We start from the raw sequence: 27415 nt of genomic DNA, 5'->3' as shown, positions 1-27415 counted from the left end.
CTCCCGCCTCCCAGGCTTGCGGTGCCAATCAGCTGTTTGCCGCGCCAGCCTGGGAGGGAGAGAAGCAGAGCGGGGCGGTGCTCAGGGGAGGAGGTGGAGCAGAGGTGAGCTGGGCAGGGGAGCGGGTCCCCTGTGTGCCGCCCCCCACCACTCCATTACTTGCTGCAGGCGGCCCTCCCCGTGCCCCCCTGCCCCAGCTCACCTCCGCTCCACCGCCTCCCCCAACCGCTTGGAGCCTGAGGTGACCGCCTAGTTCGCCGAGTGGTTGCACCCGCCCTGCGGTAGAGTGAGCTCTGGGTGCGGCGGGGGAAAGAGTGAGCTCCTGTTGGGGAGGGAATAGCAAGCGGGGACACGGGAAAGGGGAAGGTCCTTCTGTGGCTAGGACTGTGGGGGAAGCAAGCTCCTGAGGGGGTAACAGAATGTGCCCCTCCAAAAGGGGTTGATTTAAATTCCTGCTCATGTCCCTGCTTGTACCTGGTCTGAAGGGTCCTTGTGAGTGGCAGAGGGTCACACGTTCTCTTCCTCCCAGTGGCTCTGTCGCAAGAATCAGCTCCTCTGAGTTCCAGCTGCCTCCCCCTGACTGCCCCCCCTTCCTGTGACATCCTCCCTGATTCCTGGGGAGTGTCTCAGTCTCTGACATGTTCTCGTTCCCCTGCAGCACGAGGATGTCACAGCCAAGGTCATGGGCCAGCTTCACATCATCCGGCACTTGCACCAGATGCCCGAGGCGCTGCAAGGGCTGTGGCTCATCTGATGCTCTTCAAGGTTCCCCTCCTTGTTCAGCAAGTCCCGCTCCCTGCTGCAGGTACTGCTCTGTCTCACTGTAAGTGCGGGGCTAGTGGAAGCGGAAATGGAGGCCCCTGGCACTCACAGAAACTCTCTCCCCTCTCTGTGGAGCCGGGTCCTTCCCTCGGCCCCCCAAATTCCTTCATCTGGGGCAGGAGCTCTTTCCCTCACACCCATACCCCTCCCCTCTTTCCTTGATCTCACCTCCATCCCATTCCCCGTGCTCCCAGGCAGAGATCTTCCTGCCCCATATGGCGCAGAAGAACCTTTGGGTCAGGGCTACAGACTGTCTGCCCAACTGAAGCTCAGGAAGCTCCACATTTGAGGAGGTGAGGATGGGACAGAGGCTCAGGGCTAGCTTCATCTCCTGCCCTTTATTCTTCCTTTGGCCCTTCTCTGGGCTCTCAGAGTCTGACCTGAAGAGGAGCCTCCTCCCCCCGTGTCTTCTAGGCCCTGGGGTGTGTGACAGCCTCCCAGATCGCTGCAGTCAGAAGCTGAACCACCTCAGGGAGCAGTGGGGACAGGTCCCTTGTCCTAGGAAACCAAGCAGTGGCAGTTCTCAAAGAGGCTGAGAGGGAAGACCCCGCTCCCTCCTGGAGGTAAGAGCCATTGACTTCTTTGGGCATATGGGTTTCTTCGGGGAGAAATGGGATCCCTGCTGCATAGCCTGGCTGGGAGCTTCCCCCATCCCTGGCACAGAGCCATCTCCATCAATGTGCCACCCTTGGATTTTTCCTAGCAAGACCTTCCCCAGAGAACTCCTCAAACCTGTTCTCCTGGGAGCATTTCTGGGAGGAGGCTCCCGTCCCTCAGTCTCCAACTCCATCGTGCAGTCTCATTCACATAACATCTCCGCTCTTCAGCTCCACTTCCCGCAGCAGGACAAACGAACCTTCAGCTCTGATCTCCTTCTGATCAGCAATGGGGTTTCACCATTCCCTCAACAAACCTGTCAGCCAGGTTGGGTCAGATTTGAAGGAGGAGGGTATCTAAGAGGGTGGCGTGGCCTGTGGCTGCCAAGCCTGGGGCTAGGCCAAATTGATGACCAAGTGAGCCCCACCTGAGAGGAAAGAAGGGAAAACAGCAGCAAAAGTACAGAAGCAGACCGAGCTGTTCAGTAGATGGCCTTGTGCCAAAACCTGAAGTCCAAGGTAGGACTGGGTTCTCTCACCGTCAGTAAGGAAGGGGACATAGAAGACCACAGAAACCCAAGAAGGGCAGGCCAGCCGAAATCAGGCTGAGGAAGAACTCCCCATGAGGGTGGAAGGCCTTGTTTCTGTTCAAGACATTTTTGGACTTTGTTTGCAAGGAGCACGACCCAGGAAGGAGTGGACTAAAGGACAGTCACCTGGTTAGAGGGCTGAGTTCCCAGCCAACAAACTGCAACAGTGAGTATCAGCGGGGTTGCTAGCCCAGCGAGAAAGCGGTGACACGAGGCCTGGCCAGCATCTAGCGGTGAGTGAACTCTGGTACACACCTGCTTCCATTCTGGAAACAGCCTGGTATTGGAGAGTGGGTGGGGAGAGCAGGGAGGTGGGAGGGGTTCCTGAGGCTGGGGTGGGGAGGAAGCTGTGGGGCTGGGAGGGGAAGGACATGGTCCAGCTTGTGGGAGGGATCCTGCTGGCTGTGTCTGGAGCCCTGTGTAGCCTCTTCTGTGGGAAGTTCCCATGGGTTAGTGGGGCCTGAATCTCTCCTGCTCCTTTGGTCTCTTTGGGCTTCACACGAGATGTCTGGTGAACTGCCCTTGGACTCTGGGCCCAGCACCGCTCAGAAATTATTCGCTACCTTCAAAGAGACAGGGCACAGCTCAGCCTGTTGGGTAGGCTGGAGACTCACACTTCACTCGAACACACAACACTGAGGTGGTTTGGGAAGCACAGTAACAAAGAAGAGATTTAAGTGACACTAAGCAAGAAAAAGAGACAAATTTCAAACAAACAAAACACAACACACTTTGTAGTGACTAAAACTGAATCTTAACAAGTCCCAATCTTTGCCTTAGCAGTTTCCAGACTAACATCTCAGCTTTCCTAACAGACCTTCTTTGTAGGGTAGAAAACTTCTTTGTCGAATCTGCTGATTTGATTGCTTCGTCTTCTGGTTTGAGACCCTCTGTTCTCCTTCTGGGCTGCCTGGACCCTGACTGTAACATCTCTCTGGCCCAGCCTCTTACACAGATGTATGCTGCAGCCAGCCCAGCGCAGGGAGCAGTGGGGACAGATGATCTCATCCTGTCAGACCAAGCAACATGGGTCCCATTGAGGCTTAGATGGAAGATCCCAGGCATCTCCTGGAGGTAAGAACCGTCCACTCTTCTGGGCACTTGAGGCTGTTGCAAGAAAGAGGGGGCTCCTGTTCCATAGCCTATTTGTCCTCATGACTGTGTATTTTTATTCTCAGAGGATGCGTCCGGGACCCTGGAGACTGTTTCGTGCAGGAGGTTTGAGCGGGGAGAGATCAGTCACTGTCATGACCCCCGGGTCATTAACCCAGGTCTCCAGGGTTCCTGGGAGCAGCCACCTGGAAACCTACAAAAAACTGCTTACCTAGGACTGACGAAGTCCAGACCCAATTTGAGGCTCCATCCCTGAGGACCTATTGGCAGAGTCCCAGAACAGCTAATCAGCACCCGGGACCTCCTTAAACCAGCAGCAGGAACAAGGAGCTGTCTGAACACCCGAGCTCCTCCCCGGCTCTGGACCGTGTGTTGGCTGTTCCTGCTCCCACTCCCCAGGCTTGATTTCCTGGCGTGCGGACTCGGGGTGACTCATCTGACTTGAGGTGCTGAACACAATTTGGTCTTTTGCTTCTGCTCTTCCAGTGTCCTGACCCAGCTGACTCTGGACTCCTGCCTTGTGAGTGTGGACTCAGCCTCTGACCACTAGGTCTGGCTGCCCATGACCCGGCCATGACACTGACTTTTCTACAATTCCTCCAATGCCCTTTTCTGCTCTCCAGCTCCGCTCTCCCAGCAAGACACACCGATCCCTGGCTCTCAGAGTCTTGCTTGCCTGCTATTCAAGGGCTCAGGGGGAGAGCTTGTCTTGCCCCCTCCCCCACCACAGCTGCTTTTCCTCGGGGACTCTCCCTAGTGCAGAGGAGAATCTGTCCTGGCAGCAATTCAGGAAGTCACAGAAGGGACGGTCTGCTCAGCTCCCTCTGCAATGCTACTGCCCGAGACCATTACGAGTGGGTGCCCAGTGACTGCGCTGGCAGCTCCTTGAGAGACTCCTGGGGGCAGGGTAGTCGTGCTTCCCAGTGACCGCGGGAAGCCATGCAAAGAGTGTGGCATTGAGGAGACTCTCCTCCTGTCCCAAAGGGTTTCTGTTCTCCTGCACGGTCAGACCGTGGGGCCGGGTGGCAGAATGGGGAAGAGCTGTTTGGTGATGAGTTGGAGGATTCACCATAGAGGTGGCAGCAGCTGCAGATCCTGGAGTCCCTGGGGTAGGGTTACCATGCGTCCGGATTTTCCCGGACATGTCCGGCTTTTGGGGTTTTCAATCGCCCTCCGGGAGGAATTTGTAAAACTCTCAAAAGGTCCGGGATTTCCCTCCCAATGCATCACTCTGGGGGCGGGGGGCGGGTGGGGAGCTGCACGCTCTGCGGGGGAGCGCGGCACTGTGTCTGGCTCCGCACCCGAGACAAAGTGCTCTGAGCAGCAGGGTACAGGGGCCGGGGGGCTGAAGAAGGGGCATGGGGTCCCAAGGGACAGTCAGGGGACAGGGAGCAGGAGGGGTTGGATAGGTCAGGGGTTCTGGGGGGAGCCTGTCAGGGGGTGGGCATATGGAGAGGGGTCGGGGGAGTCAAGGGAGATGGAGCAGGGGGGGTTGGATGGGGCGGAGGTTCAGAGGGGAAGTCAGGGGCAGGGAGTGGGGGGGTTAGATGGGTCGGGGGTTCTGCGGGGGCAGTCAGGGGACAGGGAGTGGTTGGATGGGTGTGGGAGAGCCGGGGGTCTGTCAGGGGGCAGAGGTGCAGATAGGGGGTGGGGCAGTCAGGGGACAGGTGGGATGGAAGTTCTAGGGGGGCAGTTAGAGTGGGGGGGGTCTAAGGAGGGGGCAGTTGGAGACAGGGAGAAGGAAGGCTTAGATAGAGGGTGGGGTCCTGGGAGGGGGCGATCAGGGGACTAGGAGCAGGGGGGGTTGGATGGGTTGACAGTTCTGTGGGGGGCAGTCAGGGGGCAGGAAGTAGGAGGGAGTAGATAGGGGGCAGGGCTACCACTCCTGCCCCCGCCCCCCCCCCCCCCACTCCCCAGAGTGTCCTCTTTTTTGAAAGTTCAAATATGGTAACCCTAGCCTATGGGCCAAGCCTCCATTCTTGAGAGTTCAGGCGAACCTCCCCCTGTTCTCAGGGAGTCTTTGGCTTTCACGGCTGGGCCTGCCTGCCGAGACAGAGGACTCAGTGTTTCCATCAGGCTGCTCAGTTGCCAATGCAGCCATCCAAAGATGTGAAGAATGGAAGCGAAAGAGCAAAGCTGGACCCTCCGCTGAGCTCCTGCAATCAAGTGAGCCCAGCCTGGGAGAGAGGAGGGAAAGCTCCATGGTGGCTGGTGGCTGCAGGAATCCAGGGGAGGAGAAATAAATCATTCATGATGAATCCTAAGGGCTTTGTCTTGTGTGGTGAAGGGTTTAAAATGGATCTAGTTACTATCACATTCAACTTTACAATCGCTGTGTCTGATTGAAGGGCACGTCTGGAAAGGTCAGAGGTCACTCAAGGAGCTTCAAGTCTCTGATTCTGTCACTATTGCCTGCTTTGACCAGCTGATCTCACCCCAACACCTCCCTCAGGTGGTTGCAGTGGTGAGCTCTTTCCCTCTTTTTCTGGATTAGCCGCCAGCATGGGGACAGGATACATGTGGCCAAGGAAATGGAGAGGCATTGGGGTCACTTGCAGAGGCATGCAGATAACTTGCAGAGTTGTCTGTTAATGCAGCTCCTCTGGGGGGAGCACGGTAGGGTCCCATGCACTCAGGGGCACCATTTCCAATTTTGGTGGTGAGGGGGAGGATAATTTCACCATGATTCCAGGGGCTACTTAGGCACCTGAAAACTCTAGTGTTTTGGCAGATAACTTAGCAAAGAGCTGACAGAAACACTTGCCAGACTGCTTTCCGGGGAAGACATCTATAAGAATGGATCCAGGGAATGGTTCTGCATCTCTGAGCTGTTTGGACACTTTCAGGGAAAATTCCAGATGCAAGACAGAGATCCCCAAAGTTATCTTGGGTAACCCTGAGAGAATATTGAAAACTAGCAGATACCACATCTCTGCTGTCACTTTGCACTGAAAAACTTGGACTGTCTGAACCTGTTCATGTATTTTACCTGCTTTAAGCTCTCAATAATTTTCACATATAAAAGAAAGAAAATTAAATAAATGACGTATTTACACTGATATAGGGCTGTAGCGTAAACCCGACCTCAGAGTTGTCCCATTGAAATGGAATTATTCACAGCAGTCTTTACAGTTAAACATGCACGTGTCAAGGTTCCTTCCCCACTTTGAACTCTAGGGTACAAATGAGGGGACCTGCATGAAAACCTCCTAAGCTTACTTTTACCAGCTTAGGTTAAAACTTCCCCAAAGTACAAACTATTTTACCCCTTGCCCTTGGTTTTCCACTGCCACCACCAAACATTTCTCTGGGTTCCTGAGAAAATGTTGTTTGGAAACGTCTTTCCCCCAAAAAACCCTCCCAACCCTTGCACCCCACTTCCTGGGGAAGGTTTGGTAAAAATCCTCACCAATTTGCATAGGTGACCACAGACCCAAGCCCTTGGATCTTAGAACAATGAAAAAGCATTCAGTTCTTGAAAAGAAACATTTTAATAGAAGAAACAGTAAAAAGAAAAGAATCACCTCTGTAAGATCAGGATGGTAAATAACTTCCTTACAGGGTAATTAGATTCAAAACATAGAGAATCCCTCTAGGCAAAACCTTAGGTTACAAAAAAGACACACAGACAGGAATATTCATTCTATTCAGCACAACTTCTTTTCTCAGCCATTTAAAGAAATCAGAATCTAACACATATCTAGCTCGATTACTTACTAAGTTCTAAGACTCCATTCCTGTTCTGTCCCTGGCAGAAGCATCCCCCAGACAGACACAGACCCTTTGATGTTCTCCCTCTTCCCAGCTTTTGAAAGTATCTTGTCTCCTCATTGGTCATTTTGGTCAGGTGCCAGCGAGGTTATCCTAGCTACTTAACCCTTTACAGATGAAAGGATTTTTCCTCAGGTCAGGAGGGATTTTAAAGATGTTTACCCTTCCCTTTATATTTATGACAGCATGCAAGTGTTTCCAGGGCCAAGATTAAGGCCACAGTTTATGAGAGGCGCAGACGCAAGAAGAGAAGAGCTGTGCAAAAACTGAAATACCACTGGAACTTGGCCCAAACAATGCAGCATGAAAAATAAACTCATCTTGTTATACAGTAATAGAGCTGGTTCAAAATGATTTTACACTCACAATGCAACCTTTTAACTAAAAATGCCACTTTGGATTACATTGATCATTTGAAAAAAGTTCCCTTTCTAAAAAAAAACATTTTGGATTTCTCTGCCCACTTGAGAGAGAACGTGGAGTTTTTCCCACCAAAACTAAACAAAAATTTGATCATTAAAAACATTTGCAAATAAGTTTGAAGAATATGGGGGGGGGGAGTGGTTTCTTCTTCGATTTTCATGACCCACCCCCGCTATTTTTGACCAGTTCTAATTATGAAGAAATGTCTGTCTGTCCATGAACAATAAATATGTCTGCTCCTGAAATGTTTACAAACAATGGCTCTCATCAGGAGCACTGAGGTCACATTATGCAGAGAAACACCCAGGCCTGCAGGGTTCACGTTCTCAAAGACACAAACCGCTCCAGGATGGGAATGTCACACACAACACAGTGTGACTGACCCGGGTTGGTTAGGTGCATGTTTTGCTGTTGCTGGCGAATTGTGCTTTTTTGAGGTGGGGGGGAGTTATATTTGAAAGGAGTTCTTCATCCTCTCCCACTCTCATCCAGGGGTGCCGGAACAGGGGAGACCAGGGCCCACCACTTTTTACTGGCCATAAGCGTGAGCGTCTGGATGAGGCGGGAGAGAAGGGAGCGGGGGCGGGGGAGAGGCATGTTTTGGGGGCAAGGGGCGGCGTGAAGTGGGAGCTCAGAGAGAAAGGCGGCGTGAAGGGGGGCCCCAGGGAAAGGGGCGGTTTGAGGGGGCAGGACCTCGAGGAGAAAGGGTGGCACAGGGGTTGGGCCACAGTTTGGCTGCCAGCAGCCTCCCACTTTTAGGAAGCTTTTGCCCATCCTGCCCTCATCCCAAATTAATTTGTTACAATAAGAAAACTTTGAGCAACAAGGAGACTCAGAGACCCACAATATAACCGCTAAAATCCTCACCCGCCCCTGGAGCTGGGCAAACAGAATTTTTTGGTCGCTGGCAATTCCAATAAAGAGATGAAAAAAAACTGGTTTCAGGTTGAACAAAACTAAAATTTTTCCAAATTTTTGATGAACCAAAAAGCTTTAAAAACAAACAAACAAAAAGACCCAGGAACATTTCAAGGGTTGTAACTTTTTGAATTTTTAAAATAAAACTGAAGGACATTTTTAAACAAAAAATTGTTTCAAGATGAAAAATCAAAATGGTTTGTTTGGAAAGTGTCTAAACGAAGTGCTTCAACTTTTTAAGAACTGGGGGGAGGGTCTGGATGTGAAAATTCAGCAGACCGGATACGAATTCACAAACTGCTGAATCTGCATTTTTCACCTAAAATTGGTTTAGATGAAAAGTTTCGCCCAGTCTAGTCCCCACCATTGAGGGGCACCGTAAGAGGGATCAGCTCTTCTAGCTGGTTCCCCAGCCCAAGTCTGTCTCCATTTAATGGGTCCCTCCCCACACTCTGGTTTAGGGTTGCCAATTTTAATTGGATGGATTCCTGAAGATTTTATCACATGCCATAATCTTTAATTAAAAATTAATCTTTAATTCCTGCAGACTCCCGGTCATCCTGGAGGATTGGCAATGCTACTCCAGTTTCCTGGGCCACACCCGTGTCCCCACCTAATGGATCCCTTCTTTCTGGGTTCCTGGGTGAAGCGTCTGTCCTCCATGAGCAGGTCTCCTTCACCATTCTCCAGAGCTGGGTTTCGATTCCTGTTTCTGGTTCCCTGGGCCTGGGCCCCGTCCCTGTCACACACTGCGGGGAGCTCAGATTCCTGGGAATCCTGCCGACTTCCAGGCTGCTGGGAGGGATGAGTCAGCAGCTTCCTGAAGACGAGTTGCGAGTAGGCAAACACTTTCCCTCTACCTTTCCAAAACCCACATCGGTATAGTAAGACTAGCTCCCCCACCACTGCCACCACTCCACGCACCAGGAGACGATTCCAGGACGCTGGCTCTGAAACAAAAGAGAGAGAAAGGCCCCATGACTAAGGGACTCTGTTAAATCATCCCACTGCTGCCATGAGGATCCCAGAAGATAAAGACGTTCCTGGGATACAGGAAGAGCTGAGTTGGGTCGTGTGCACATGGGCAGCACTCAGAGCAGTGGGAATGAGATCTCCAGGCTCATTATCCCCATCGGCCAACCTGACAGAGGGAGAAAGGTGAGCCAGGCAAAGCAGCCCCTGTTCCAGAGTCTGGGAACTGTGATTTTTAAGATGCTCCAGGATGGGGTCCCTCAGCTCTTAAGGTTAGAGGGGACGGTTAGGATTATCTACTCCAGTGTCTCCTGAAACGTGGGGAAGGGCTAGCCATGGTGGGAAGGGTGGGGTTTGAAGATGTATCCATGAAAATGGGGGGTGGGGTTGCTAACACATTGCTGACGGGTGAGGGGTACGATTGGTTTCTTTGCCTTGAGGAGGGGGCGCAGCTTTTAAAAGTTTTGGGAACAATAATTGAGTCTGAGCCCTGGCATAACCCAGGCCAGAGAACGTCGCCTACTAATTCCTGCACCCAGGCCAGTGATTTATGGCACTGACTTGCCACTGACTATGGCACATGATGGCATATATCACATTGGTGGATGTGCAGGTGAACGAGCCTCTGATAGTGTGGCTGATGTTATTAGGCCCTGTGATGGTGTCTCTCACAAATCTTGGGAGACAGGCCAGTCCTTGCCTACAGACAGCCCCCCAACCTGAAGCAAATACTCACCAGCAACCACACACCATACAACAGAACCACTAACCCAAGAACCTATCCTTGTAACAAAGCCCGTTGCCAACTGTGCCCACATATCTATTCAGGGGACACCATCACAGGGCCTAATAACATCAGCCACACTATCAGAGGCTCATTCACCTGCACATCCACCAATGTGATATATGCCATCATGTACCAGCAATGCCCTTCTGCCATGTACATTGGTCAAACTGGACAGTCTCTACGTAAAAGAATAAATGGACACAAATCAGATGTCAAGAATTATAACATTCATAAACCAGTCAGAGAACACTTCAACCTCTCTGGTCACGCGACTACAGACATGAAAGTTGCGATATTACAACAAAAAATCTTCAAATCCAGACTCCAGCGAGAAACTGTTGAATTGGAATTTGCAAATTGGATACAATTAACTTAGGCTTGAATAGAGACTGGGAGTGGCTAAGTCATTATGCAAGGTAACCTATTTCCCCTTGTTTTTTCCTACCTGCCCCCCCGCCCCCCTCAGACGTTCTTGTTAAACCCTGGATTTGTGCTGGAAATGGCCCACCTTGATTATCATACACATTGTAAGGAGAGTGATCACTTTAGATAAGCTATTACCAGCAGGAGAGTGGGGTGGGGGGAGGTATTTTTTCATGCTTTGTGTGTATAAAAGATCTTCTACACTTTCCACAGTATGCATCCGATGAAGCGAGCTGTAGCTCACGAAAGCTTATGCTCAAATAAATTGGTTAGTCTCTAAGGTGCCACAAGTCCTCCTGGTCTTTTTGCGAATTCAGACTAACAAGGCTGCTACTCTGAAAACTATGGTTACTGAATATGATTATCCTGTTTGTATGCATGTATCAATTCTGTATCTAAAGTTAGAGATATTGACTCTGTAGCAATTACAACTGTGTTTGCACCTGGGGAACACCCACTAGACAGTATGCACTCAAGCTGGATGGGCCATTAGGAAGGACAGTAGAACTGTGAAGGTACTAATCTCTCTCCTTCCTGAGAAGTTTCCTAGGAGACTCCTTTGACACTGCAAGGTCAGGTGATCCTGTTACCTGGCACTGGCCACCATCTTAACCTGCTATTTTCCCACTGGGATGGGTGTGGGTCAGACTAGGAGACAAAGGATTCCTGCCATATACTAAAGCTATATAGGGGAAGGAGTGACACCATCAATGATTCTTCTCTGTCTCTGTGCCCAAAGAAACACCTGGAAACACCTGAGAAACATGCATCCGATGAAGTGAGCTGTAGCTCACGAAAGCTTATGCTCAAATAAATTGGTTAGTCTCTAAGGTGCCACAAGTACTCCTTTTCTTTTTGCCAATATTGCTGGGTGGGTAAAAGGAACCACTGTTGTGGCCCCTTGTGGCATGTAATAGTTTAGATAGTTTAGTGTCCTTTTTCTTTTGTAGAGAAGCAAAGTGTGTGTTGTAAATGGCTTGCCTAGTTCTTGCAAAGCTCTCCAACACCACTTTCTACAAACCATTACCCTCTGATCCCACCAAATGTTAATGCCTGTCTCCCCCCCCCCGCAACCTGCAAGGTCTCGTGCCAGCAAAGGGAAGCTGCTCCCAGATCTGGAGCTGCATTCACATGTCCTGAGGGCTGTCCTGCACCATGGTCACCACGGGCAGGTAGGTCATCAACCTCCATCTGTGTCCCAGCTGCAGGATGGCCTCTGGTTCCTGCTCCCTCAGGCACCTGGAGATGCTGAAATAGGGCTGGGGTTGGCAAAGCAGGAGAACACCCCATGAGGTTAAGAAATGGCAGTGAGAGCCTTTTCCCTCCCTGGGAGATTACGGTGTCCCTCTGTGGGGACTCCCTTCCTGGCAGATGCTGTGCTTTTGTTCCTGGACACTGCCAGGAGGCCCAGCTCCCAACCCTAGCAGCTTGGCTGTTCCATCCCCAACTGTGTACCGAAACTGCCTTGAAAGGATGTCACGGAGTCCCTGGGCGATGCTCTAGAACTGCTCCCCATGAAGCCAGTCAGGACTCTGGGGCAGTCGCCTTTCTGTGAGCAGCCTGTCTTCAGGACACACAGCTCACACAGCTTCCACCTTCCTGGGTCTGACCTCGGAGCATTCAGCATCCTCTGCCCCTCTGTGCGCTTCCCCCCAGCGAGTCCGCTCAGGCGGGGCTCCTGGGGAAGCCAGAGGGTCCTGCCCCCCAACTCCGCAGTCAGACGTGACTCTCAGCCAGCCAGTAACACAGAAGGTTTATTAGACGACAGGAACATGGTCTAAAATAGAGCTTGCAGGTGCAGAGAACGGGACCCCTCAGCTGGGTCCATGCTGGGGGGCAGTGAGCCAGACAACCACGTCTGCACTTCACTCCATGTCCCAGCCAGCCCCAAACTGAAAACCCCTCCAGCCCCTCCTCCTCTGGGCTTTGTTCCTTTCCCGGGCCAGGTGGTCACCTGATTCCTTTGTTCTCCAACCCTTTAGCTCTCACCTTGCAGGGGGGGAAGGGCGCAGGCCATCAGTTGCCAGGAAACAGGGTGTCGGCCATTCTCTGTGTCCAGACTCCTGCACACACCTGCCCTCTAGGGCTCTGCAATGATCATACACCCTTACTCCACCCCCTAGATACTTAAGAACTGCCTAGGGGAAACTGAGGCACCCCCACACTATTCAGAGGAAACATTAAGAACAGTCCCACTTCGTCACAAAGGACTATCCAAGCCCCTCACAGGCCTGCTCCCATTGCGGGTCTCTCTTCTGGCTGAGCACAGGCTGTTCTTATATCGCCCAAAAGGCCTGGATCCTAGTTATATGCTGCTCCTTCTCATGTGACCCCTGCACTTATTCCCTTCACCTGGGGATAGGTTCAGTTGAGCTACTACCCCTTTCATGGCCATCTCACCCTGGGACAGCCTGAAACTGGAAACCTGGGCTCGAACAGTAACTGTTTGCTAGGAAAGGTGCTGAAGACACAACGGAAGAGGAAATCCTTTGGACTGGATTGAAATTATTCCAAAGGAAAGTGAATGAGAGAAAATGTCCAGCATTATCCTCCGAGCGAAAGAAAAAAATTAAGGTGAGAAAGGACCATTCTGTCCATCTTCTGTGTAACACAGGCCCTAGAACGTCACCGAGCGCTTCCTCCAGGAAACCCACGACATGGGACTGAGCCAGAGCACGTCTTCTGGAAAGAAATCTCCACGCATTAGAGCCAGCTGGTCAGAAACAATCTTTCTTCTGCAGTGACGTGAAGTTAAAGGACACGGAGAAGAGGAAAACCTCGACTCGGGTTGTTGCTGGAGCTGAAGCAGAGAGGCCAGGACAAACACGGCTAGGGGCCGGGACTGACTATCAGCAGATCTGCCGTTTTCTATTGCTGGCTTTTTGACCATGAGCGAATCTCTTTGCTTCTGTGTGCCTCAGTTTCCACAACTAAAAAATAAAGCTAATCAAGGTTATGTTTTTTTCTCTCCTGTTTTCCAAGGCGGAACACTTAGATACATTTGGGGCCTGTCTACGCTACCGGTCTAGAGTGTATTTCTAAGCTGATGACCCCCACATGTTGTTCAGAAGCTATGGATGACACAAGCTCCTAAGGTTGTCCTGTGCTTAGCCCCTGTGGCACAGCTGAGCTGGGCGGCCTTTTCTCGCTGTGCTGTGAGGAGCAGGTTCTGGGCACTAGGGATATGAAGAGGCACTCAGGGACTAATTCTTGAAAATAAATATCAATGAACTGCAACCCAAATTAAAAATCACTGCTGCTAACATTGGTAATATTGGTGGGTGATAAAATAGTAGTAGAGTGGTAATTTGTGATGAGGAGAGGGCAGTGACACAGAGCAATCGGATCCCTTGAGAAGCTGGAGCCATTCAAAGAAAACAAGTTTGAAAAGAACCAAAGGAAGGGTCCTATAGCTAGCGACAAACCATGCAGGCCACACCTACAGAGTGGGGAAGGGTATCCAGGAAAGCACTGAGTGTGAAGAGGATTTCGGGGCCATGCTGGGCAAGCCATTCAACATGAGCACCCAGGGGGATGCTGTGGTGAACAGGGCTAAAGATTCATACATTAGATGTATGAAAAGAGCAGTGAGGAGCATAGGGAGGTGACACACCATGAGGAAGACTGATCATGGAATCCTGCATCCAGTTTTGGCGTCCACCTTTGAAAAAGATTTTGAAATATTGGAGATGGGGCAGCAAAAAGCAATGAAACGTTTCGAGGGCTGCAGAAAAATGCCTGCGAGTGAGCTATTGAAAGAGCTCAGCCTGTTTAGATGATAAAAAAGATCGGGAGGTGACGTCATTGAAGTGTTGAAGTGACTTCATGGAGAGAAAATATCGGGTATTAAAGGGCTCATTAATCTAGCAGGGAAAAGCATAACAAGACGCAGTGGATGAAAACTCAAAAGAGACCAATTCGTATGAGAAAGAGGGCACACATATTCAACCGTGAGGATGAATCACCAAAGGAACAAACTAGAAAGGGAAGTGGTGGGAATTCCCCACCTCTTGATGTCTTCTAATGAAGACTAGATGCCTTTCTGGAACGTGTGTAGTCAAAAACTAGCTCCTATGCTCTACAGAAAGCATGTGATATGCAGGGGGTCAGAAGACACCCTAATTGTCTCTTCTGTCCATAAAGTCTGCTAATTTATGAAAAACTGAGCGTTGCATGGGGAGAAGCTTCTGATGTTTTACTGTGTAGTCGGCTTGAGCCTACAATGAACGCTCATTGAGTGGGGTGATCCAGGGGAAGCAGCTCAAACATCCAGTGTGGCTGGACAGGGGCAGGACATCAGCACTGCAGGCGAGGGGTGGGTGTGGCAGTGACATCACAAGGGCCTTTGGCAGGACCTCAGCCTATTGGACAAAGGTGGTGGGGAGGCGATGACCTCACAGAGAGATCTTGACATCAGCCAGGCAGGACAGGGGTGCAGGACAGGGGCAACCTCGGAGATCCCTGTGGCTTTGCTTCAGCACGTCTCCTTCTCGAGGTCTCTCCTGGAGGACTGAGAGAGCATTTCCTTTCACGTTCGTGAGCGCAAGGAGTACCCTCTTCGGAGTTTTCTCCTTTTCTTTTAGTGGTTTTGCTCGAAAACAGACGTCCCTGTAGAGAAGGTAAGAGCCTCGGAGAGGTTTGGAACCTGTTCAGTCTGATCCATCAGGTGCTGGCTGATTTTTAGGAAAGGAAAACACTAGATTGTGGGGGCAGCATTTTATTTCTGACCTAGGACTTTGTCCCTTAGAATCACTGGGGACATTGGGGTTTCTCCTTTTTGTTTTCCCTTTTCCTTGCTTCCTTTGTCCTTTTCCTCTGCTCTCCTCCCACTACCAGGAGCTCTGTGTGTGGAGCGGGGGCCGGGGCGGGGGGTGGTGGTTGTGGGAGGCCCTCACAGAGAGGTGAGACTCGAATAGTGCTCTGAGAGTGATCCCTTCGGTGGTGACCTGGGCCATTCTTTGGGCTATTTGGTGAGACCCCTTAGCCTCCCACCCCTCAAAGTCTCAACCTTGATTGGCTGAGGAGAGGGCTATTGAGAGGGAGAAAACTCTGGTCTTTGTTGTTCTCTTTTATGACCAAGCAAATAAGTCACAACCAGTTATATGTTTGACCAATGTGGATGCTGCTCTCCATTCATTGTCTCGGAGCAGTTCACGATCCTCTCAAACATTCCAATTCTTCTAAAATACTTGCTGAATAATTACTATGAACAATTGTTGGTCTGTAGCTCATTTGAGAGCAACTGCATCAGCTAAGACAAGTCCCTGCTCCTTTCTCAGCCTTCGTTTCTCCTTCTGTCAAGTACGAATAGCAATCCTCTCCCACCTACCTCGCCATGGGTAGATGCTGGGGATCCACTGAAGAGTGTCACTCGGAGCAGTGCAGACTAGGGGGTGTCCGATCACACTGAGCCATAGCAGATTATGACCTAATATTCTATTTTATTTGCATTTTATTATTTTGAAATAGTGAAGAGCAACAACTACTTAGCTCAGACTGAAGAATCTCATCTAATTTTCTAGATCATAGTGTCTCCCCTTTGTGTACGACGAGACAGCTGAATGCACTGTGACAAACAGGAGATGCTCTAATTTGCAAACAAATATTTTTGCAAAGAATTTTCATCCTACTTGTTACCATTTCAAGGAACAAAGTGGTTTCGTCTGAATGGATTTTCTGACAGAAAACGGTTTCCATGAAAATGTTCACACCTTATTTCCTGGGCTTTATCCCTGCCTCCGGGCGGTTGTTGTCTCTTAGTTAGAACAGGAGTCAGGACTGTTGTCTTCTCTTTCTGGCTCCGTCACCGCTTTGCTGTGTGACACCTTGGGTAGGTCCAATGGGAATAGGGTCAATTCTCTAACTCCAGGCAGCAGGGAGCCTGGGTGAGATAAGGGATGTTAAGGCTGTCTGCGAAGGAGAAAGGGATGTTTCCAGGTGCTGAATGTCAAGAATTCTAAACTTTGCTAAAATGACTAGTCTAGAGAAACAAGAACTAGTTGGGGCCAAACTTTAACCATTGTCTTCTTTAAAGCCGATTCAGGGATGTGAGTCCCAGAGAGCCATAGAGAGGAGGATCAACTTGCCCAAAGTCCCACAGTTCAATAGGCAGCAATGGAAGCAGGAGTGACACTCTCTCTCAAAGGCAGGGGGACCAGACATTAGGGCCTGGTTGCAATTGCCAGCTGTGGGAGGGAGTGTGCGGCAGTGGTTAGTGAAGGGGTCCCTCCATGGCTCTGACACTCGATGTGACCCTGAGCCGGTAGCTGAGGCCCGTTTGCCGTCAGTAGGGTTGGGGTCCCATCGCTACAGCCCAGCGAGGTTGGGAGGCTCCAGGAAGGTGTGTAAAGTGCTGGGATGTCAGGATCCTGGAGGCGCTGTCACCTCCGCCCTAGGGCCGTGTTCTGCACACCCCTGCTGCTGGCTGAGTTTCTCTGTCCCTTGGCAATAAGACAGACTCTTCTTTTCACAGCCAGTCGATCGCCCTCGTGTCATCACCCTGCCTGCTGGCTGGGCAGGGTAACTCCTGAGGTCACCACCCTCTCCAGCCTGCCTTGGGCTTGAGGAGTGAGGAGGAGGGCGAGGGACGTCTGCTGACCCTGAACATCCGCCATCCATCATCCCATCACTGAGAGCAAGTGAGTGGCATTTGGGTTCCTCGGTGGCTTCCCCTGTCTGTCTCGGGAGAGGCAGAAAAGGGGAGCGACTATCTCCAAAGGGGGATTTCATTTGCAAACAGGCCCCAAGAGCCCCTCACTCTCAGACCGGGCAGGAGCTTCTCCAGTGTGTTTGGAAAGATTCCAGCAATGGGGCTCCCAGCCCTTCCCTTGTGGGACACTGTTCCCCAGGCTGAGAGTCTCTGAGCTGGGCCAGAGCCTGTGAGCTGCTGAGCATGGAAATCAATGGGGAACGAGGAGGGCTCTGGTCTTCCTGTGCCTAGGGTCTTTGTGACTTTGATGTGGGGAATGGTTTCCCAGGAGAAGTCCGGACACCTGGGTTCTGTTCCTTCTCTAGCCTGGGTGGGAGTGTGGCCTAGGGCAACAGGAGGGGGCTGCTTGTCCAGAGTAACCGATGGTCTTTGGGACTGACCCCATTGCTGGAAAAGGATGAGACTTCCTGGATATTGCAGCAGCAGGGATTAGGAGGGGGAACGTTGGGAGCAGATCATGCAATGAACTCCTGCTAGTGTGTGTAGATGGCACTCCCTGCACTCCTGTGGGGGCAGAGGGGGCTGCTGTGGTTGGAGCAGGGAGGAGGAGGGACGGAAAAGGTTCAGGAGTGAAAGGCTGCCTTGAGCCCAGACTCACTCCTGCTCCCCGCTCGGTTCCAGGATGGCCAGGCTCCTGCGGATGTTCAGGAGGAAGGCTCTGCAGGTGGCCCCAGAGCCTGAGGGAAGCAGCTGCCGCCTTCCCGAGGGGCAGAGCAAGCCCTGCGTCCCCGCTGGCGGGGAAGCAGGTCCCGTCCAGCCCAGACGGCGGAAGTGCCCGGCCTTCTGGAAAAGGACCCCGGCTCCCGGCGCAGGCGCCGAGCTGGGAGCGGCCCCGACCAGGCCCCAGTGGAGCTGGCCCAGGCTGCGGTTTTGCAGACAGGACCCGGCCCAGGAGGGGCGCCGGGCAGGGTGGCTCTGGGGCTTGTTGTGTGGGCAGCAGCGGCCCCAGGAGCCCAGCCGTCCTTCCCATCAGGAGGCCTCGCCCTGCCCGCTCTCTGAGGCCCTTCCAGCCCCCGCCGGCCAGGAGGTGGAAGGTCCCTGTCCCAGCACCGGCAGCTCAGCCTGGGACAGCGGCAGCACCTGGGCCTCTGGCAGCAGCCAGGCCGATGGAGGCCAAGGCTTTGTTCCAGGTGAGGAGCCAGGCTGGGCTCCGGGAGGGGTAAGGGGATGTGAACACCCTGGGCCCAGACGCTCTCCCAGGGATATGGGGGGGGTCCCCAGCCCAGATGTCTGGCCTGAGCCCCGCGAACCCCACGGACAGCAGCACCCGTCACACAGCTGCCCCTTCTGCACGGGGATCTGGGGGTGGGGCACGAAGAGCTGCTGCCACTTTGGTCCTTGCTGCTCCGGTGCCGGGGGAATCGGCACCTCCCCTGGAGTCCTGGGCAGGGGAGGGGGGGCTCTGCTCTGGGCTTCTGAAGCTGTTGGGGGCTGAAGGCATCCCTGAGAGGGAGATATGGGGCCCGATCTGCCCTGGGTGCCTGAGGTGGGAAGGGGGGTCTTGAATCTTGCTCTGCCCACCACGCCCCTGTCCTTCCCTCTCTGGTGCAGGGACACCCCTGGATTCGGAGCAGGAGGAAGGGGTGGACATGGCCAAAGATGAAGCTGCTCTCAAGGTCATCCGAGAGCAGCTCCAGTGCAGAGATAAGGTACAAATGTTCCCCACCTGGGCTGGAACCAAGATTGCCCTGTCCCTTCCCAGCATCCCCACCCCTGCCGAGGGTCTTGTCCCTCCTGATCCACCACCCCAATGGGGCCCTTTTACATCCATGATGTGGGACTCCCAAGATGGGGGTGTTTGTCCCACAACAGCCGAGGTCGTCTCTCCCGACAGGCACTGTCCCAGTTCCTGATCCTGCTTGTGTAGGAGTGGTGGGGGATTTGGAGAATAGGCGGGTCCCCACAATCCCCCATTGAGGCCTGAGCCCTGGAGCTGGTGTGGGTGGGGCAGGAAGGTCCCTCATTAACAGGTTCTCTCTCGCTATACCCCACTCCTGGTGGGTCCAGGATGAGGGGCAGCAGCTCCTGTTCCTTCAGGCCATCTACCCCGCATGTCTGGCTGCACGGGAGAGAGGGGAGGACACGCTGGAGCCGCGCTGCTGCAAGGCAGCTGTGGTGAAGAGGATCGTGGTGAGTGAGACACGCCATACAGCAGCTGGAGGGAGGAGAGAGATATGGGATTGGCAGGGGTATGGTCGGACTAATGGGTGGAGGCTGGGTGGTGTTGGAGGGGGCAGCAGAGGGCAGAGTTTGCTGGGGCTGAAGAGTGGGGAGAAGAGAAGGGAGAAATTGTGAGATTGGTCAGTAGTGGGCAGGGGGGGAATTGTGTGGCTGGAGGGCAGCTGAGAGTGGGGGACAAGGAATCACATGGTCCCAGCTCGGTCGTCGGGATGGGGTTGAATGGGGGCAGTTTTGACAGGGAGGAGGAGAGAAGGGGATTGGGAGTGAGCTGGGCAGGAATCCGGGAAGGGGGACAAGTCGGATGGGCAGGAAAGAATCAGGGGAGCGGGAGGTGGTGGGGGATCCTGCTGGCCATGTGGAGCACAGGCTGTGTCATCTCCTCACTGGGAGGTGTCAGTCGGGCCTGAATCTCACACGCTCCTTTGTCTCCTTCGCATCTCACAGGAGCTCATCGAGAAGCTTCCCGATGACTCGTCACCCAGCGCCGTCCTCGCCCACTCCCTGGCTGCAGTGGGCTACCTCTGGTACCGAGACAGCCCCACCCCCCCACCCCGCCGGCTCCCCTCACCCCAGTGCTGCTCAGGCCCCAGGCTGGGAGTCACCGTCACTGTCCCGCCCAGGTCACCTCCCAAGAGTGGCGTCTCTGGCAGAGATGGTGGGGTGGGGAGGGTCACTCTCTCCTGGCGGGGCTCTTCTTTTCACTCCCATAACATGACAGGGGCCTTGGGGAGGGTCTCACTCCCGGGCTCCGATACAGGAGGGGCAGCAGGCTCCAGGGAACAGGAGCTACTCCTGTCCTGCCACTGTCTGTCTGGGATGCCTTGGCCTTGTCATTCCCGAGCAAAGTGCCTCAGTTTCCATTCTCGCCAGCCTGTGCCTCTATCCCTGTGGGTTGGTGTCCGTGTTGGCGACAGTCCCACCCCCGTACTGCACAGTCTAATACCAGCTCCTCTCTCTTGCCAGCACCATGAAACCTGCCCTAGAGCCAGACCTAGAGACCCACCTCTTGCGAGCTGCCCTTCACTCCGTCTTCACCCTGGGCACGGAGAAGGACACCACCGGCAACTAGGTACATCCTCCTCCTCCATCCCTCTCCTCTTCCAGAGTGGTCCTTGGTCCCTGCTCCCTTGATTCGCTGGAGCTCCAGATTTAGTGGTGGGGGAGATGGAACAAGCTGCAGGGTTGGATCCTTCCCTCCAGCAGGGAAGAGATGACCCTACTCTGGGGGATTTCTTTCTTTCTTTCTTTTTCTTTCTTTCTTTCTTTCTTTCTTTCTTTCTTTCTTCCATAAGCCGTGTTTTGCCCAGAAGCCCAGCTTCCATCCATAGCAACTTGGCTGTTTCATACTCTTCTGCCTACAAGGCCCTCTGCAGAGACCTGCTAAGCTCATGGAACAAAGGTCCAGGGGTCATCAATTCTTGCAAATTGCCTGCAGTGCGATGTGAAGGAGAGAGGCCAGGAGATGTGTTTGGGAATCTCCCCAGTGCTTCCCAGAGACCCCCTCTTCCCATCCTGTGGCAGGTGTAGGCCCAGGTTCCCTAACTCTGACCCATGCTTTGCAGGCTCTGCACAAAGTCATCCCAGAGGTCCTGGATGCCATGCTGGGGAACCTGCTGGCAGAGTCCCCAGACACAGACAGGCTCCACTTCATCTTGGAGGTGAGCCCCATTTTATCTTAACTCTTTGGGGGACTGGTAAGGAGAGACTGGAAGATCCATTTTCTACTCTGTCCTCCCAGCTGGGTCCCCAGTGGGCTGTCCTTGGTTCGGGAGGTCAGTGCAATACACTGTCAGGTCCTTCCTTCTTGAGGGACGGAGGAAGGAGCTGGGACTTCAAGCCAGAGCTCTGCCTGGTTCTGCTGAGCACTAAGCACAAGGGCTGCTGGCTGTCTTGGGGAGTGAGAGTCTGAAAACTCACCCTTCCCCTACCCCTCCAACACACACACCCCATGAGATTCGGGAGATGGTTCTCAGAGAAGAGGCACACGCTCCTTCCGAGAGAAACAGGAGGAGCCCAGGGAATCAGCCCTTCCCTCTGATCTGCTCTGAAATTCCTGGGGGGATTGTGCTCTCAGTCACTCCCTACATCCCCCCAAGGATTTTCGTAGCAGGGAAGGGTGAGGGTTCCGTCTCCTTTCTGGTGAACTGTTCAGGAATCAGGAGTTCTGGGAGGATAGGACCAACCCCGACCCCGAACATTGTCCCAGTCTAGAGAGACGCTGACAAGTTGTGACCTGCAGGGTACAAGCTGCGTCCTGGGGGAAAGAATCCCCTTCTAAAGCTCTGCCAGCAAGGCCTCAGATATTCCCCCCTGCGCAGAATGTCTCAGGTCCCTTGGGGTGGGGGCGTGGGGCTCATTTGCAAAGCAGGTGCACCTGGCCATTGAGTCTGACCTGCCTCCTTTCCCCACAGCACGTCAACTTCTGGGTCGTGTCCAGGGTGTCCCAGGAGTGAGCCAGGGCCATCAGGAGCAGCACAGCCCTGCTGAGATACACAGTCACCCTCCCTGAGTTTGACGTAAGTGACCTCCGACCCCAGCTTGCTGGCTCCAGGCGTAGGCGGGCTGGCTCCGGCGGGCTGCAGGATCTGCTGCTGCTGCCGGGGCTGTGGATTAGGAGGGTTCTTCAAGGGGAGGCAGAGTCAGAGCAGAACTGAGCTCGGCTTGAGTCAAGTTCTTCTTGTCCTGGTTCAGTGTTGTCCCTGGGCCTTTAAGGGGACCATGCTCCAGCCGCTGCTTGGCATCCCAAAGCAGCTTTAGGCTCCCTTGGCAGCAGAACAAATGAAGGGTCGATCTCAAGCTCCTCTCCCCCAGCATCTCCTGCAGAGGGGCTAAGGGAAAGGAGCCCTCTGGCCCAGGGGGGACAGGGAGCTGACAGGAAAATGCTGATGGAGTCCCCTCTCCTCTCCCTTCCATTAGATCTCAGCCGAGTTCCCTAGGATGGGGCACCATGTGGCCCAGCTGGCTCTATTGGTCAGCGATCCAGACAAGGACATCAGCCGGCAGGCCAGGGAGGGGACTTACCGGCTCTACCAACTGCTGCTCCACCAGAGGGGTAAGGAACCCAGCTGGGACACGGAACCCAACAGGGGACTGAGAGTGACCACAGGTGGATAATGGGACCCCAGACCATTTCTCTCAGACTGACCCCAGCCGGAGGACAAGTCTCTCTCTGCCTCTGTTCTTCTCCACTCCACTGTGCAGCCACCAATGGGATTGGAAGGACACAGAAACTGCAACCAGAATGAGGAGAACAGTCTCTCTCTCTCTCTTCCAGGCCTGACCATACATGAGGCGGAAGATCTCTGGTGCTATGATTGGCACCAGGACAGCAGGCTCTTGGGCTACAAGAACACAGCCAGAATGGGGGAGGTAAGGGCACTGTGCCAGGGCATGACACAGCCCGGGGAGTGGGGCTGGCTGGGTTCCCTGCAGTGGATGCCTCCTGGAGACAGGAAAAGAGCCCGCTCCTTATTTCCAGCTCAGAGCTCCTCATCCAGCAACCAGTGGGACAGGCTGGTGCTAAAGGTCCCACATTGGAACCTCACCAGTTGCCGTGATTTGAGTGTCTTACATGGATCCATTGCTACGTGGCATAAGGAGGATCCCCGGGTGGGTGAGTTAATATAGGATTATGGCTCTGGGCATCTCTCTGCTCCTTGTCCCCCTGGCTGATCCCCAAGTGTCTGAGAGGAGAGCACTGGGACAGTCAGACACAATTGCTTGATCAGACCCTAGTTTAATTCCCTGCACCCTGTAGAAGCAGAGAAAGGAGGTGGGCTTTGCCCAGTTCCATTGCCGGTCAGGAAGCAGAATGCCCCAACCTGGGAACTGGGTAGGGGACACAGTGAGCTCCAGAGCCAATATGGACCACATGCGCCCCCCTCATATCTTCAGACCTGGCCAGGAATGGCAGAGTATCTGGACCTTAGCCACTGTTCCAAAGAAGCACATTGTCACTGAGCCAAGTTGCAAGTGGAAAATCAAAGACACCACCCCCTCCCCCGCCCCCGTCTCACAACTGTGGTGAGAATATCCAAACCTTCGAACACACCGTAACACAGTGCCCCCAGACTGGAGTCAAAGCTGAAATGGGTGATTTCCACAACATCACAGAGGAGGCCTTGGAGTGGCTCCTGGATCGACAAGGGCAGCTACAGAACGCTGCTCCACAGACGCCCCGTGAGAGAGACTGTGTGAGCTTGTCCCGCCTCCCACAAGCTGAATTGCTGCAGCAGAAGAAAAGTCTCCGAGGAGCATCTGTGATGGGGACTGGGCCATGAGTCTCCTTGTCCTTGTCATGCTGCAGATTGGATTCCCCTTGAAGAAACCAAGGAGCTGCAGAGGCCATACCCAGCGATGAGAGAAATCACTAAGCTGGCGGGGAAGAGATCTTTGGTCTGACAGCTCCAACCCCCTCGCCCCTCACAACACACGAAACTCCTCTAGCCACTGAGGTGCAGGAGATCACGCTGCTGGAAGCAACACAGGGTCCCCTGTCGTCTCTGTGCCCTGCACAGCAGAGTGGGCCTGCTCACACACATTAGAGATCCATTTCCAGCCCATCCTGGCCCCTGCCATAAATTGCCCTCCCGAAAGAGCCACTGGAGGCTTTGGTCCGTCAGCACCTGCGACCTTTTCATAAAGGGGCTTCCCTGAGCCCTGGGATCCTGAAAGCCTCCTGGAGAATGAACTGCCTTGGCCACAGCAGCTCTCTTCCCTGCCCTTTGGGGCACTAGACGGTGATGCCATTGTACGGCCAGGACTTGGAGGCTGGCTCTGGGCAATCTGCTTGAGCCTCGTGTCCTCTTGCTTCTAGGTCTTTGGAAAATTCTTCTCCGACGGGCAGAAAAGATCCTTTCTGCAGACAGCAGTGCTGGCCATCCACGACCCCCTGCTGCGTGTCAGCCAGGCTGGGCTGGTGCTCGTCTACTCCCTCCTGGGGGAAGCCCAGCAACTGATGGGGGTCACGGTAAGCAGCTGCAATCGACTCAGGAGCTTCGGGTGGGGCCCAGGGCCTCATTCCCATCCTATCGCCATTCGCTGGCCTGGTAGCAAGGAGCCTAGTGGGGACTTCTGGACTTCATGGATTTCTCTTCTTAGGATGTGGTGCTCTGCTCTCACTCCTGGGAAGGCCAGGAGAGTCCCCTAAGAGCCCTCTGGGAACCCTTCCTGCCCCACAGAGCTGCACCCCTTTCCCCATGGCCTAGTGTCCATGTCACCCGAGCCACCATTGAGAGTTGCTCCCATCCCTGGCAGCCTGGGAGGCCAAGGACTGACTGGAGATGGCGACTGACCAGGAAGGGCTGAGGCACATGGGCGTGGGAAGCTGGGTCTTGCTGCTGGTAGGGCTGGACCCGCTCTCGAGCGATTGGGAGGATTCAGTTAGCAGGGGCTGCTGACCTGCCCCCTTTACCAGGGCTGCCATCCTGTGGATTCAGCTTTTGTCACTGGGGTGACTTGGGGAAGGGTCTCAACCTCTCCCCATCCCACTTCACTGCTGCCCGAATCCCTCCTGCTCCCCGCCACCCTGTTACAGCCCCCTCCCTGCCCTACCTGGGTGGGGATGGAGGTGGGGGTGGAGGAGAGGGTTCTACGAACTTGAGCGGTGTCCCCAGGTGGGTTGGAGGTGGAACAGCTGTCAGGGGGCATGGATGGGGAGGTGGCAGGAGCTCACCCTACAAGGAGGGGGGTTGGCACTGGAGGTCACTAGAGAGGACAGCAAGCCTGTCCTGGGGGTCAGGAGGGTGAATATACCACTCAGACATGAGCAGCTGCTGGGTGGAAATGATGGTGCTGGTTCCAGGTGCCCTTAATCCTCCCTGATTCCTGGGGAGTGTCTCAGTCTCTGACATGTTCTCGTTCCCCTGCAGCATGAGGATGTCACAGCCAAGGTCATGGGCCAGCTTCACATCATCCGGCACTTGCACCAGATGCCCGAGGTGCTGCAAGGGCTGTGGCTCATCTGATGCTCTTCAAGGTTCCCCTCCCTGTTCAGCAAGTCCCGCTCCCTGCTGCAGGTACTGCTCTGTCTCACTGTAAATGTGGGGCTAGTGGAAGCGGAAATGGAGGCCCCTGGCACTCACAGGAACTCTCTCTCCTCTCTGTGGAGCTGTGTCCTTCCCTCGGCCCCCCAAATTCCTTCATCTGGGGCAGGAGCTCTTTCCCTCACACCCATACCCCTCCCCTCTTTCCTTGATCTCACCCCCAGCCCATTGCCCGTGCTCCCAGGCAGAGATCTTCCTGCCCCATATGGCGCAGAAGGACCTTTGGGTCAGGGCTACGGACTGTCTGCCCAACTGAAGCTCAGGAAGCTCCACATTTGAGGAGGTGAGGATGGGACAGAGGCTCAGGGCTAGCTTCATTTCCTGCCCTTTATTCTTCCTTTGGTCCTTCTCTGGGCTCTCAGAGTCTGACATGAAGAGGAGCCTCCTCCCCCCGTGTCTTCTAGGCCCTGGGGTATGTGACAGCCTCCCAGATGGCTGCAGTCAGAAGCTGAGGCACCTCAGGGAGCAGTGGGGACAGGTCCCTTGTCCTAGGAAACCAAGCAATGGTAGTTCTCAAAGAGGCTGAGAGGGAAGACCCCGCTCCCTCTTGGAGGTAAGAGCCACTGACTTCTTTGGGCATTTGGGTTTCTTCGGGGAGAAATGGGATCCCTGCTGCATAGCCTGGCTGGGAGCTTCCCCCATCCCTGGGACAGAAACATCTCCATCAATGTGCCACCCTTGTTTTTTTCCTAGCAAGAGGCTCCCCAGAGATCTCCTCAAACCTGTTCTCCTGGGAGCGTTTCTGGGAGGAGGCTCCCATCCCTCAGTCTCCAACTCCATCATGCAGTCTCTTTTACATAACATCTCCGCTCTCCAGCTCCACTTCCCGCAGCAGGACAAATGGACCTTCAGCTCCTAGAGAACAGACTCTGACCTCCTTCTGATCAGCAATGGGGTTTCACCATCCCCTCAGCAAACCTGTTAGCCGGGCTGGACCAGATTTGAAGGAGGAGGGTATCTAAGGCTTCGCCTGTGGCTGCCAAGCCTGGGGCTAGGCCAAATTGATGACCATGTGAGCCCCACCTGAGAGGAAACAAGGGCAAACAGCAGGAAAAGTACAGAAGCAGACCGAGCTCTTCAGTACATGGCCTTGGGCCAGAACCTGGCATCCACGGTAGGACTGGGTTCTCTCACCGTCCCTAAGGAAGGGGACATAGAAGACCATGGAAACCCAAGAAGGGCAGGCCAGCCGAAATCAGGCTGAGGAAGAACTCCCCATGAGGGTGGAAGGCCTTGCTTCTGTTCAAGACAGACAGCACAACCCAGGAAGGAGTGGACTTAAGGACGGTCACCTGCTTAGAGGGCTGAGTTCCCAGCCAACAAACTGCAAGAGTGAGTATCAGCGGGGCTGCTAGCCCAGCGAGAAAGCAGTGACACGAGGCCTGGCCAGCATCTAGCGGTGAGTGAACTCTGGTACGCACCTGCTTCCATTCTGGAAACAGCCTGGTATTGGAGAGTGGGTGGGGAGAGCAGGGAGGTGGGAGGGGTTCCTGAGGCTGGGGTCGGGAGGAAGGTGTGGGGCTGGGAGGGGAAGGACAGGGTTCAGCTTGTGGGAGGGATCCTGCTGGCTGTGTCTGGAGTCCCGTGTAGCCTCTTCTGTGGGAAGTTCCCATGGGTCAGTGGGGCCTGAATCTCTCCTGCTCCTTTGGTCTCTTTGGGCTTCACACGAGATGTCTGGTGAACTGCCCTTGGACTCTGGGCCCAGCACCGCTCAGAAATTATTCGCTACCTTCAGAGAGACAGAGCACAGCTCAGCCTGTTGGGTAGGCTGGAGACTCACACTTCACTCGAACACACAACGCTGAGGTGGTTTGGGAAGCACAGTCACAAAGAAGAGATTTAAGTGACACTAAGCAAGAGAAAGAGACAAATTTCAAAGAGAGAAACAAAACACAACACGCTTTGTAGTGACTAAAACTGAATCTTAACAAGTCCCAATCTTTGCCTTAGCAGTTTCCAGACTAACATCTCAGCTTTCCTAACAGACCTTCTTTGATGTCCCTGTAGGGTAGAAAACTTCTCTGTTGAATCCGCTGATTTGATTGCTTCGTCTTCTGGTTTCAGAC

The 27415-nt window shown here is 53.8% G+C and overlaps 1 protein-coding gene across 1 annotated transcript in view; it reads left to right on the top strand.

Moving 5' to 3' along the window:
• The window catches only part of LOC142069127 (zinc finger protein RFP-like), a 331206-nt gene that overhangs the window by 192810 nt on the left and 110981 nt on the right, over nucleotides 1-27415 (top strand). The window lies entirely within an intron of this gene.

This window comes from Caretta caretta, chromosome 14 (assembly GCF_965140235.1).
Source record: "Caretta caretta isolate rCarCar2 chromosome 14, rCarCar1.hap1, whole genome shotgun sequence".
In the NCBI taxonomy this organism is placed as follows: Eukaryota; Metazoa; Chordata; order Testudines; family Cheloniidae; genus Caretta; species Caretta caretta.
The sequence above is the reverse complement of the archived record's forward strand: the minus strand, read 5'-3'. Positions and strand labels throughout refer to the sequence as shown.